Below are 13919 nucleotides of genomic sequence, written 5' to 3' on the forward strand. Positions count from 1 at the left end.
TTTTGTGTGTTTAAATGGTGGTCAACCAGGTGCTCTCTACACAGTAATATGAGTGTACCCTGTGATACTATCTCAAACTGTTTCTAGTACTTTAAATAAATAAATTAAAGAAAAGGAATAAAAGATTTTAGAGCAAATTATTTTGATGAGTTGCCTTACGCTGCATCGCTAACTCCACAGTACGTCTCTAATTGGAAGACCATTGTCTGAGCTGTCACGACTGAAGTCTCGCACATTCGCTCACGTTAAGACGTTCCTCGCGTACATTGCAAGGTTTTCCAGAGCCCCTTTGCGCGCAGGTGACAAAGATAAACATTTTTTACGGCTGAGTTTGACATCGGCGGAGGGAGAAGACTTAGTCCAGTATCAGAGGCCCACGGCTAATGATTTTTGAGCAGCCCCCGACTGAGCCTTAAATGTCTTCAATATCCATAAACAACTCTATACTGTCCAATTAGGCAGACAGAGATGTACTGAGCTGTCAGACAGATTTGCATGGCTAAGCACCTGAGATCCCGCAGATGATGGGGGGGAGGGTTCGTCAGGCCGGGAGAGAAAGACGAGCACAACGGATGACTTTCATTACTGCATTTTGCCTTTTTCCCAACACCCAATTACTGCCAGGATTAATTGATTACGTTACCTTTCCTTTCAAAGTCCAATGCAGAGGTTGCAGCCTCTTTCTTCCCCCGCTCTACACACATTTATTTCCTGTCCTTTTTTTTTTTTTTTGCGTGTTTTGTTCATGTATAAAGCCTATTGCCCTGTTTCTCCTATGGGGATTTAATACATTTTGCAATTCACAGGTAAAAACAACAACAACAACAACAAAAAAGACGGCCATTTGCAGTGGGCAATACCAGGTGTAATTAGGATTTATACTCTTGCATGCCCCTGCTCTCCCTCTCTCTCTCCGCAACAGGCCTGTCAGCGGTCAGGGAGCTTGGGAGAACGTGACACTTCCCTGAGTACGTCTGATGGGAGTGAATCATGCTTTTTAGATTCATTATGGCACTTTATTTTTCCACTGGGCCTTTTCTCTCCTGTCCATCCAGTCTTGGGAGTGAGACGTGTGAGGGTGTATTAAAGGACAGACAGCGTACATATTTCACGATATGTACGCGGTTCTGCACCGCGGACCAGCTGAGATGCTCTACTCTCTGTCGGTGTCTGTTTTGTTGTACATGCTGGCCAGACAAAGAACTCAAAATGGCAAGTGTGTCCCAGTGCAGAGGAACATCGTCAAAGTCACATCAGGCTGTCTGTAATTTCTGAGTTAAAGCTGTGTATATAGGGAGCGAGCAAGAGAGAAAATTCTAGAAGCAGGGCTTAAAGCTGCTATAGCAGTGGATCTCAACCTTTTTTGACTTCAAGCCAACCCCAGAACACACACACACACACAAACACACAATTTCCACCTGATATTTTAGAGCATGGCATAACAAGACAGATGTATTCCTCTATAAAAACAACCAAATATTAGAAAATATTGAGATTTTTTTTGTTATTTTAGCTTATTTTAATGCTTGATTTGTCTTATTTTAAATCATCTTGAGGCTCCCTTGGAAGTTTGTTGACACCGATAATGGATTTTTCAGATAATAACAACTAAATTGGAAAAAGAGCTGATTTCCAATAAGTTATTAAAACCTATGCACTGCATGAAAACATTAAATGTAAACAAAAAGCATTTATGTCTTACAAGCCTACAATTAATTTTCATATAAATGTATGTAATATTCTTTTATTAAATATACATGTATGGTATTTAAATATTTAAAATCATTCACATATATTGCATATAATGTATTTATTCAGTATTTCGATTTTAATAACCAGACAAATATATATATATATAAGCAATAAGGTAAGAGAGGCTTTGCTATATCATGAATAAGTCACAGCTGAAGGGCGTTGTTAGTTGTTATTCACAATAAAGCACTAGCCTCACGTACCTTATTGCTATTATAAAACGGTTACCACACAATACAAATATTAAAGCCAAAATCACTCATCAAGTAAAAACCCCAATAAAAGCCTTCCTTCCACCGGAAAAAATAGTCCCTGGCCATGAACAGCAACAGAAGTTACATCATTACACCATTAGATGGCGGCAAACACTGTCTTTATGAGTGTGTCAGTCAGTAGCAAAGACTTTTACATTGAAAAGACTGAATTGTTTTGAAAACGGAACAAGACGCAGCTGACAAATGCTTTGACTAATGCTGACCGTCATGGGAAAACCCCGTAACTGTTAAAAGGACAAGATAATACATTGGATATTTAAACAGATTGTTTTATTATTAACATAGGTCTGACATGAAGAAAAATAAAAAATCTGAATGCAGGTAATAAACTTGCTCACTTGAACTCTTTTTCACAGTACGCTCTTCTACATAATACAGTAAGCAATGAACAATATCAATTGAGAACATACAGTTTACGTTGCTAAGAGTGGTTGCTAAGGTTGTTGTGTAGTGATGCACAGAACCGTTGGGTGAAGCCGTCATAGCTATTGACCAATCAGAATCAAGGACAGGAACTAACCGTTTATATGTGTGTGTGTGTGTGTGTGTGTGTTCCATGTAACTTCAACTAGGCCCACAATTAATCTTTATTTAGCGTATATTTATATTTGTATTTGCAGAATCTCTAGGAAAAAAGCTTCAGAAGAGTTAACAATGTATGTTATGTGATAATATATATATATTTAGTTATAAAATATATGAAATGAGACATAAAATATGTTGTTATTTTACTTTTCTCACTAAAAATGGTGTTTTCTGGCAATTCCGGTTTCTTTCAAAGCTTGAGACTGCGCTCTATTTGAAGCATGTTATTTTGATCTCAGACATTGGCACTGTTGACACCTCAGTACTTGACTGTCCCTCAAGCTTTTCCATCTCCCCGGCATCGCACTTCCATTGGAACTAATTAATAAAAGTGTTTAAATCGCATTTCCCCCCTCCTGTAGTAATTAACAGCAACATCTGTTAAAATTTCACTCAGCCTAGAAATAGCAGCCCCTATGCAAGCTCACAGGGAGAAATACAAAATGTGCAGAGGATCCGTTTAAACGTTCAGACCAGAACATGTGACCACAGCGGGCAGACTTGTTAGAATATGAGGTTTCTATCGATACATTAAACCGATTGATTCCATCTCATTTTAGTTTCTTGTCCTTATGCTCATTGCCAAGTGATCTTGGGTGCATTACAACATCTGATGCAAAGAAATCGATTTTGAAAGCTTTTGATTATGTCTGTTTTCTGAATAAGACAGATGGAAGGATCAATCAAGAGGTTAAGTAAGGTCAGAGCAAAGAGCCCCTAAGTGCTGGCAAAACTGGCAGGACGTATGGTGATTTACTGGAGGTACTTTATATATTTTCACGTGATATCAACCTAAATGTGGTGGTGAACACTGCTGCCCATGCTTCAAAATGTTACTCTTCATTATTTGGAGGCGGTTTCAAATGGTAAACTGGTCGATAATTGGCTAAGATGCTTGTTTTGAAGGAATATTCTGTGTAATTCTCAAATAATGTCTATATGCTATAATGTCTATATAATGTCTCGCATGCTGTCAATTACAATAAATGCACATTTTATAATTTATGGTGTTTTTTTATCCTTTTTGGTGACTGACAGATGTATATGGACATATATATATATATATATATATATATATATATATATATATATATATATATATATATATATATATATATATATATATATATATATAGGCTATATATTTTTTAAAGGCATCAGTTTGCATAATATATACTATGCAAACTGATGACTTTAACAAATATATAGCCTATATAGTTTATATATATATATATATATATATATATATATATATATATATATATATGACGTCACAAATGACCATTCGCAAAGACCCGCCTCCTTTAGTTACTGTTGCTACTCTGACAAGCCATGCCGCTCTAAAGCCACACATCATGTTCTCACGCAGTGCAAAAAACATTGCAGAGGAAAAAGGAAACTTACAACGTGTCGACAGACAAGACAGAGCAGGCTACTTTTGATATGAAACAAAGTCTCAAATTTTGTCATTTTTAAAGAAATTTAAACAATATCATTTTGTGGCTCTTTAATGTGTCGTGACAGATCACTGTAGCGCCTCATTTCAAGCAGCTCGTGAACCGATCATCTCTTCCTACTAGTTAATTTATAGCATCAAATAAACATGAATGAACATCAGAAGGAATGTTGTTTCAATAGCGGAAAGACGGCAGTACACACCATTTTTCAAGTTCAAGTCCACCTACATCAATCTACTAACTCCCCTGACTGCTTTGTCGGACAAAATGGCAGATTTGGCGTTATGATTGGTTAGATCGCCTGTCAATCAAACTCTTGGCAAAGGGATGAGATGGGCTTTCAGTATTTTCAGCTCGGGAAAATGTAACCTTTGCTAGCTAGCTAACTAAATGTGTTACTGAGCACTGGGCGACACCTACAATTAAGTGTCCTTTTGTTAATACTGCTAGTTATTTAATAGCCACAATAGAGTGGTGCACTTATGTCAAAACCCAGAAGACTAATTCACTACTGGTTTCCTCAAAATTTTCCTATTGGGTTTTTAAATGTTTTATTTATTTTTATTTTTTTTTCAATTTATGAGTAAAATAGGGTCTGTGGTAAAATGTATGACCCCACAGGAAATCTCAAGGGAACCCGTGGCGAATTAGTCTTCTGGGTTTTGATATCATCATACCGTCCTTTGGATGAGACGTTAAACTGTGGTCGTTAAAAGAGTAGGGGTGTAACCCCGACATCCTGGCCAAATTTGCCCATTGGGCTCTGTCCACCATGGCCTCCTAATCATCCCCATACACTGATTGGCTTCATCACTCTGTCTCCTCTCCACCAATAAGCTGGTGTGTGCTGGCGCAATATGGCTGCCGTCGCATCATCCAGGTGGATGCTGCACATTGGTGGTGGTTGAGAAGATTCCCCCTTCCATATGTAAAGTGCTTTGAGTACCCAGAAAAGCGCTATATAAATGTAAATATTAATTTATTATTATTATCATCCCTGCATTATGTAGCCCCGCCCCTTTCCACACTGCGCTCGTTGTGTTTCCACAGCATGAAGGAAAGATCTTACAGATTTATGAATGAACCGCTTATTTTAAAATCTGACAATGACATTTATGACATCCGCTTCAAACATTACAATGTCCATGATAACCTTCGTTAACTCCACTTCACCAGTTACTTACACTTCGACAGAGATGCCATAGAAATATACAGAGCTACCGCAAAAACAGAAGTTCAAAGACAAACTTCTGATGCTGCACGCGTGTTTCTCTGGTGCATAAGGTCTATAAGGTCATGTCACTTAAAATGTGACTTAGTCATGTGACACAAAACTTAATTTATTATATTTTACAAATCTCAGGTAAAAAACTATTTTGGGTGAAAGCTGAGACTTTGAAACACAACATCGTCAAAACGTCACATGATGCTTGCGTGCCTCAGGTTGAGTACCGGGGCTCTACACTAAATCAGTTGCTGAGATTAGACAGGAGGTATCCCATGAATCAGGTTGCACTGGCTGCTTATAATCACTTTTGTGTGACAAAAAACTAATTGAACTCAAGCTGTTTTGTGTACACGGGTATGACAAGAGCTAATGGGATAATTTGAAATACAAACGGGTCCTCACTTTTTCATCATTAATTACTACTAATTATATGAGCAAGCGCACACTCTCGTTGAGGCACCTATTACAGGATTTTGTACTTGAATGGTGTATATCACAATCAGAATGTCAGTGCTGCGTCTTAATTGTCTTAGTGTCTTTGCTGTCACATCTGAACGTTCTCCCTGATTACACTATGACACCTGCAGGTATGAATGACAAACTGTGAAGTTATATTTGTATATTATGATAATAAACATAATCATAACTCAAGTAGCCGAATCAGACCTCTCATATTATGAGGTGGTGTACAAAATATGTAAAAGATCTTTAAAGGTGCCATCGAATATTTTTTTTACAAGATGTAATATAAGTCTAAGGTGTCCCCTGAATGTGTCTGTGAAGTTTCAGCTCAAAATACCCCATAGATTTTAGAACTGCCTATTTTGGGGCATCATTAAATATGAGCCGATTCAGGCTGCGGCCCCTTTAAATCTGGTGCTCCATGCCCACGGAGCTCGCGCTTGCCTTTAACAGCATAAACAAAGTTCACACAGCTAATATAAACCTCAAAATGGATCTTTACAAAGTGTTCGTCATGCATGCTGCATGCATACATCAGATTATGTGAGTATTGTATTTATTTGGATGTTTACATTTGATTCTGAATGAGTTTGAGGCTGTGCTCCATGGTTAACAGGCTAATGCTACACTGTTGGAGAGATTTATAAAGAATGAAGTTGTGTTTATGAATTATACAGACTGCACGTGTTTAAAAATGAAAATAGCGACGGCTCTTGTCTCTGTGAATACAGTAATAAACAATGGTAACTTTAACCACATTTAACAGTATATTAGCTACATGCTAACGAAACATTTAGAAAGACAATTTACAAATATCACAAAAAATATCATGATATCATGGATCATGTCAGTTATTATTGCTCCATCAGCCATTTTTCGCTATTGTTCTTGCTTGCTTACCTAGTCTGATGATTCAGCTGTGCACATCCAGACGTTCTGCCCTTGTGTAATGCTTGAACATGGGCTGGCATATGCAAATATTGGGGCGTACATAATAATGATCCCGACTGTTACGTAACAGTCAGTGTTATGTTGAGATTCGCCTGTTTTCCGGAGATCTTTTAAACAAATGAGATTTATATAAGAAGGAGGAAACAATGGAGTTTGAGACTCACTGTATGTCATTTCCATGTACTGAACTCTTGTTATTCAACTATGCCAAGATAAATTCAATTTTTAATTCTAGGGCACCTTTTAAAAGGCTAAATAGCCAATGCCATGTTTGAAAAGGAGACAAATATATCTCTCTCCCTTTTTAAAATCTTGTTGCAAAAATGCACACATTACCGCTAGTGTAAACTTATGACATTTTGCAGACACACTACTTGCTTTTATTACTTTAATTGTATTATTTTATTATTTTTTTATGTAGTTATTATATTATATTATATTATATTATATTATATTATATTATATTATATTATATTATATTATATTATATTATATTTATTATATTATATTATATTATATTATATTATATTATATTTATTATATTATGGAATTAAAACTGAATAGTTATTAATTGGATATTAATGCTGCAACTAATGTTAATTAATGCTTATGACATATTTTGCAAACACACTACTCTTATTACTTCATTATTATTTATGTAGTGTTTATATATATTTTAAAATTGATTAGTTATATTATATTATATTACGAAATAAAAATTGTTATTATATTATATTATATTATATTATATTATATTATATTATATTATATTATATTATATTATATTATATTATATTATATTATATTATATTATATTATATTATATTATATTATATTAATTATATTATGGCATTAAAATTGAGTTATTAATTGGTCATTAATGCTGTTTACTACTGGTTATTATGACAGATTTTGCAAACACACTACACTTATTATTAGTTCATTATTATTTATATGGTGTTTTTATATAAATACAAAATTGATTAGTTATATTATATTATAATACTCCCAAACAAAAACGTCAAAAATCTTCAGAATGAAATGTTACGCCATCACAAAATAATTGTACCTTGCAGTAATTTACTGATTTTCTTGGTATTTTCACAGAAATGGCGACCAGCAACAGTTTGACCCCATTAAGGCAGCACATCTAATGTGTTCATTCTGCCGTATATTCTTCAGATTAGACAGACTGCATCAACTCGGCTCATTTCTGCATTTTTAATTGTTGTTTTTTACTCAGAGCTTATCCTTGGGGAGGCAGTCCAGTCTCTCCGAAAGGTTAGTGGTCCCTGATGCAAGCACAGTGCTGGATTTCACATAATGTCATGTCTTTGTTAGCATTTTCACTGTTAATAATGTAGTCACCTGACATCAGCCCGCCACACCAGAGGCATGGTAATGCAGCGGGGAAATGCGATCTCCTTTCCAAAAACAATTACCGTTGAAGAGTATCGCTTTTTTTTCTCCAAATGATTGTTTTAGCCTTCATTCAGAGATTCATCAGTAATCAAGGGTTAATTTCACACTCCACTGAATGGCCTGTTTTAATCCCTATTCAGAGTAATTAAATCTGTCTAATAAAGTGAGCACTTTTCTTTTTCTTTTTTTTTAGTTCACACTTTATTTTTTTTTTATTATTGTTTTACACCCTTCACATCTCATCTCCTGAGAAACACGTCATCTCGCCTCCGTGACAGGCCGAATCTATCCCTAAAATTAAAACATTCCTGACCTATCTAAGATGACAGGAGACGCAGAGAGAAAAAGTGATAGAGTTAGAAAAGAGTGGGGGGAAAAGGGATAAGCATGAGAGAAGTTGAAAGAGATCCCTCACAAAGCTCGTCAGGAGTGCGAAGAATAGCTGACAATTGTTTTTTTTCCTCTCCTTTTCTCTTTCTCTCTCTTGCGCACTTCCATTTCAGACGAGTGGAATGTGAAGATTTGACCCTGTCAATCAGGACCGGTGACAAGTTTAATCACGGAGCGCCCTCCACAAAATCATGGCTAAATAGGAATGCAAATAATAGAGCACCAGGGCCTCTTATAAATGCTAATCAAGAGGGCTAATCAGCTGACAGGACTACAGATCCTGCTCGTTCAAGGAGTCACTCAAACTTACTTTCTCCTCTCTTTTATGCTTTCTCTTCCCTCTTTCGCAGTCCCCATTACAGGCTATAAATCTGCACATCAGCTTGGAAGGAAATCCAAAAAGATCTCTTTCCGGCTTCCCGTAGTGCGGGGTGATTTTGATGGTATTAGCATTGAGGAGCAACTGACTAAAACACTACTAACTTGCAAGAAAAGAGTGTAATTTCTGCGGCATTAAACGGAAATGCAAAATAATGACTGTCAAACACATCCTAGTCTGCAATTGACCCTTCGCCAGGAGTTTGATTGACAGGTGATCAATCATAACGCAGAATCCGCCATTTTGTCCAAAAAAGCAGTCAGGGGAGTTAGCAGATTAAAGTAGGTGGACTTGAACTTGAAATATGGTGTGTACTGACATCTTTCTACGATTGAAACAACATTCCTTCTGATGTTCATTCATGTTTATTTGATGCTATAAATGAACTATTAGGAAGAGATGATTCGACCTCCATACGCATATGAATTTGTACTTCACCTTGAGTATTGTAAAATGAGCAACCGCATGCCTGAGGTTAGTAATTTACATAAACATGCACAAACCATCTCCATTTAAGGTTAGTAATTTGCATAAAACATGCACAAACCATCTCCATTTTTGTCACTGCAAACTTATCACGCTCTCTGAGGCCGCGCTCATGCAGTAAGATCCTCGAGCAATGCCAAGTGTACCACCCTCAAAACTAGTTTAAACACCTTTATATAGACCAACAGATGACTGGACCGTTCAATAAACCACTGTACATGGACGTATCTGCATTTTCAAACAAAAGACCCTCGCAGCTTTAGCTATAACGTACCTTTTCTTACTCTTTTATACATGAAGAGTTTCGTTCCAAAACGGCATTAAAAAATAAACACGATTTTTAAAAAAATCTGTATTGTATCTGGTCAGTATTTTACGCAACATACAATATCCGCTGTGTCACATAGTTAGTGAATTAGACGCGATGTTCATGGGAATCAAAAACTAAAACCAGAAAAAAAATAATAATTATAATAACAATTTCTTAAAGGGCACCTATAATGTCCCTTGTAATATAAGTAATATAAGTCTCTGGTGTCCCCAGAATGTGTCTGTGAAGTTTCCTTTTTTGTGTGTGTCCCTTAAAAAGCAAATGAGCTGCTGCTCCCCACCCCCTTTCCAGAAGAGGGCGGAGCTTTAACAGCTCAACAACAACAAAGCTGGAGAATCTCACGCAGCCGAAATGAGGATTGTCAGTAACGGTGTTCAGCCTTACATTGTTCAAACCGGAGTCGACACTGATGGAGAGACTCAGGAAGAAGTTACAACTTTTAGAATGAAACTGGATGTTTCTGAATGGTTAGTGGATAAATTTATGTAGTTGCTGTGGAGATTCAACTCATCCACTAGCATGTGCCGTCATGTTCATCTTTTGTGCAAATCCAGTGTTGAATTGATCCTCGTTTGTGAAGCAGTCCGGCGTAAAATGACGGCATGACAACAACACTCTACTACTACAACTCTTCCTCTTCTCTGAAGCAGCCCAACATTGCCACACCCCTTTTGTTGTGTGTTCTCAGGGGCGGGGTTTATGTAAATTTTAGTGTTTGTGATGTCACTTACCTGGGAAGAAGCTTGTTGTAGTCCCTACCAGTCATTTGTTGTAGTCCTTAAAAAGCGATGTCTGTAAAAGAAAATATCTCCCTTTGTATTGAACTTTGAGCGTCGTAACTTTACAGATGTTGTTTATGCTCAACAGCAACATTACACACTAACTAAAGTTAAAAAAGTGAAATCACAATCGAGGACCCCATTGAAATAAACTAACTGATAATAAAATTCAATAAAATATGAAAAATATTTTATTTCAGCTAGTTTTTCATTTTCATTTAGGTTTAGTTGAACTATAAAATAACGGAAACTAAAACTTATAACCAAAACCTTACAGACTTTATAGACATTTAAAAAAAAGAATAAAAATGACAAACACACAACAGTCTGCACTGCTCCCTTGCCGTCTAGACGTGGTGAAAGTCAAAACACAAGAGCACATCCAGTGGTCCATAAAGTTGCAAATGAGATAAAGTTCCTAACATTTATAAAGTATTCAATTCACTGTGTTATCCATATAAATAGGCATTACCACATGATTGTTTGATAGAAATTGTGTTGTTAAACTTCCAGAAAAAGATAACTATATCATGATATGTACTGTTACCGTGATATAAAATGACTCATAAGTGATACCGCCCACCCCTACCGTCCCGTGTGACTATTGGTTATCGTTCAGCGTTCCACCACTTCTGCTCTATTTGCGCAGATGTAACATGTCAATTATGCCCACCTTTGATCTCAAAGTGTAGTTATTTTTCAGCGTTTCTTCCTTCTGTGGAAGAAATAGCTATATTTTTAGGCTTTATAAAGTGTACTTGATAGAATCCCCCCTCCTCTCCACGGGATGAAGTAGCCGTCTGTTTCAGAACCATGTAAATGAGGCCTTGCCAATCCACAGCTCTGTGATCCGACTCAGAAGTGAAGAGCTCAGTGGAGACTTTGAAATGTTGATTTAGGCCTGGTTTGAGGATGGCGAGTCCCCCCGCCGCACCTTTAAAAATACAGTTGATCTAAGTTTCATGTGCGCTTCAAAGTTGTGAAGGTTGCCTTTCTCTTCCCAATTGTCTAAGATGTCAAAGCTAAATGTGAAGATCCGCTCCGCCACGCCTGCATCAAGAGCGCGGCGTGATTGTTTGAAGTCCGCGAAATCACAGACGATAAGACTGAAGCCAAGGCAGTCACTGTCTTCTGGAGACTGTACTTGCTTTTGTACTTTGTGTTCTTTCTTACAATACTTTTGGTACCTGCACCATGTGTTTTCCATTCTCAAAAGTTTTAAATGAGGAGGGTTGGATTCACTTTATTGCAAAGGTTATTTCACTCAAAAATGAAAATTCTGTCATTATTCACTCACCCTCGTGTCGCTCTAAAACAGCAGGCTATTTTTCTTTTGCGTGGAACACAAAAGGGGAATTTCTGAGCAATATTTTCATAGTCAAAAGCTCCATTTGGTGCAATATTTCAAGACTTGTGAAGTCATACGATGGCTTTGTGTGAGAAACAGAAGGAAACTGAGGTCATTCTCATTTTCAATTGGGTATATTCAAACTGACCCAATGTCAATTTACGACACAGTCATTCGGAAAAGTTGACTTTGAATATAGCACATAATTTGTTTAGGCCACTGTTATGGTGCTTATGTGTTATTTATTTATGTTTTTCCTTTATTCTGCAGCTTGACAGATGGGGTCTTCAAGAACTATTCAGGCATTAAAAAGACATTCTTATGAAAGCTTGCTTCCACCACTAAATAAAAAAATAAAAAAGGTAATTGTGACTTTTATCTCGCAATTCTCAGAAAAAAAGTCAGAATCGCGAGTTATAAATGCAGAATTGCATGATATAAAGTCAGAGATATAAATATATGATATATATTATAGAGATTTAAAGTTACAATTCTGACTTTTTTTCTTTCAATTGTTTTTATCATGCAATTCTGACTATAACTTGAAATTCTGACTTTTTTATGAGAACTGCGAGATATAAACTTGCAATTGCATCTTATAAAGTCAGAATTGTAATACTGATTTTTTTCAGAATTGCGAGTTTATACTGCATCTCACAATTGACTTTTTTTCTCAGAATTGTGAGTTAATTATTTATCTCGCAATTCTGACTTTATAACATGCAATTGCGAGTTTATATCTCACAATTCTGAGAAAAAATTCAGAGTTTTCTCCTCACAATTGGACATTAAAACACACAATTGCGAGTTTATATCTCAATTCTGAGAAAAAATTTGAATTGCAAGAAAAATTCTGACTTTTTTCTTGCAATTGCAAGTTTATATCACACAATTCTGACTTTATAACTTAGAATTTTATCTTTATAACTCACTATTCTGACTTTATATCACACAATTCCTGTAACCAGGAAGTGTGGGAGCAGCACAATTCCCTTCCAAAACATAAAAACACAGTATGCAATTAATTTCGTTGTACATCTAAGCTTATATTTTGACTTTTGAAGAGGATGCTGCTCCTTCTAGTGTATCTGGTTTTCAAACTCAATAATTTATGGTAAATGGAGTCTTTTTATTCAAAGGAAAAACATTATTGTAACATAATTATAAGTGATTCCATCTGGTTTCTTTTGTCAGCTAGAATTACGCTTAAAACGGCACATAAACAAGCTCTCACATCTCAAAAACTACCACTGGCAAAGTCTATTTCTCCTCTGAAACTGATGGTTTACAATCTAATTCTCTCGGGCGTATCTGCAAATGCCTGCAATGTTTCCCATCCCCAGAAACGTATATGAGTTTATCTGGCAGTGCCAAGGGTGAAAACAAAGACTTGCTCCAAGAGGTCATAAAAGGCTCTCATGCACTGCAAGAGGCCGCAATAAAACATCCAAACATTTTGATATTTCATTATTTTGAAAATTAGTGCTGCAGATTTACAGTACACCCCTGGACTCTGTCTGACTTTGTGTTTTTGTTGCTTAAACACACAATTTGAATGGTTCTGGATTGTCTAAAAGTGCTTGTGAGTAGACAAGAGATTAGACTTTAAGCAAAAAACTCTCATATTATATCATTATTTTTATTGCTCTAAATTTAGAATTGTTTTTGATATCTTTTGCCGGAGCCTTAAATATCACTTTTAAAATGTAAACAGACATTGTAAAAGACAACGATTTAGAAATAAGTCTTAAAATTGTTTGGTTGTGCTAGGTGGATTTAGTTGTACGTGCGCTCTTTCAGTCCTCCTCCCGTTCATACGAGAGCTGACGGCTGATTTGCTGGCTGATAGTTAACAGCAGACCTTTCTCACACACACCCCGAGGTGAAGATTCAACCCACCGACCACCCACATCACCAGACGTCTCCCCAGGCATCAACACCACATGGCCATCGTCCAGCCGACATCTCCCCAGCGACGGGCAGCCGCTGCTAATGATGCCCTGTGTTTGGCAGTTCAGAGGCCTGTTTGATCAGGTATCAACCCCGCGCGTCAATGATCTCCACAGATATCGCC

Source organism: Chanodichthys erythropterus, chromosome 20, assembly GCF_024489055.1.
Source record: "Chanodichthys erythropterus isolate Z2021 chromosome 20, ASM2448905v1, whole genome shotgun sequence".
Lineage (NCBI taxonomy): Eukaryota > Metazoa > Chordata > Actinopteri > Cypriniformes > Xenocyprididae > Chanodichthys > Chanodichthys erythropterus.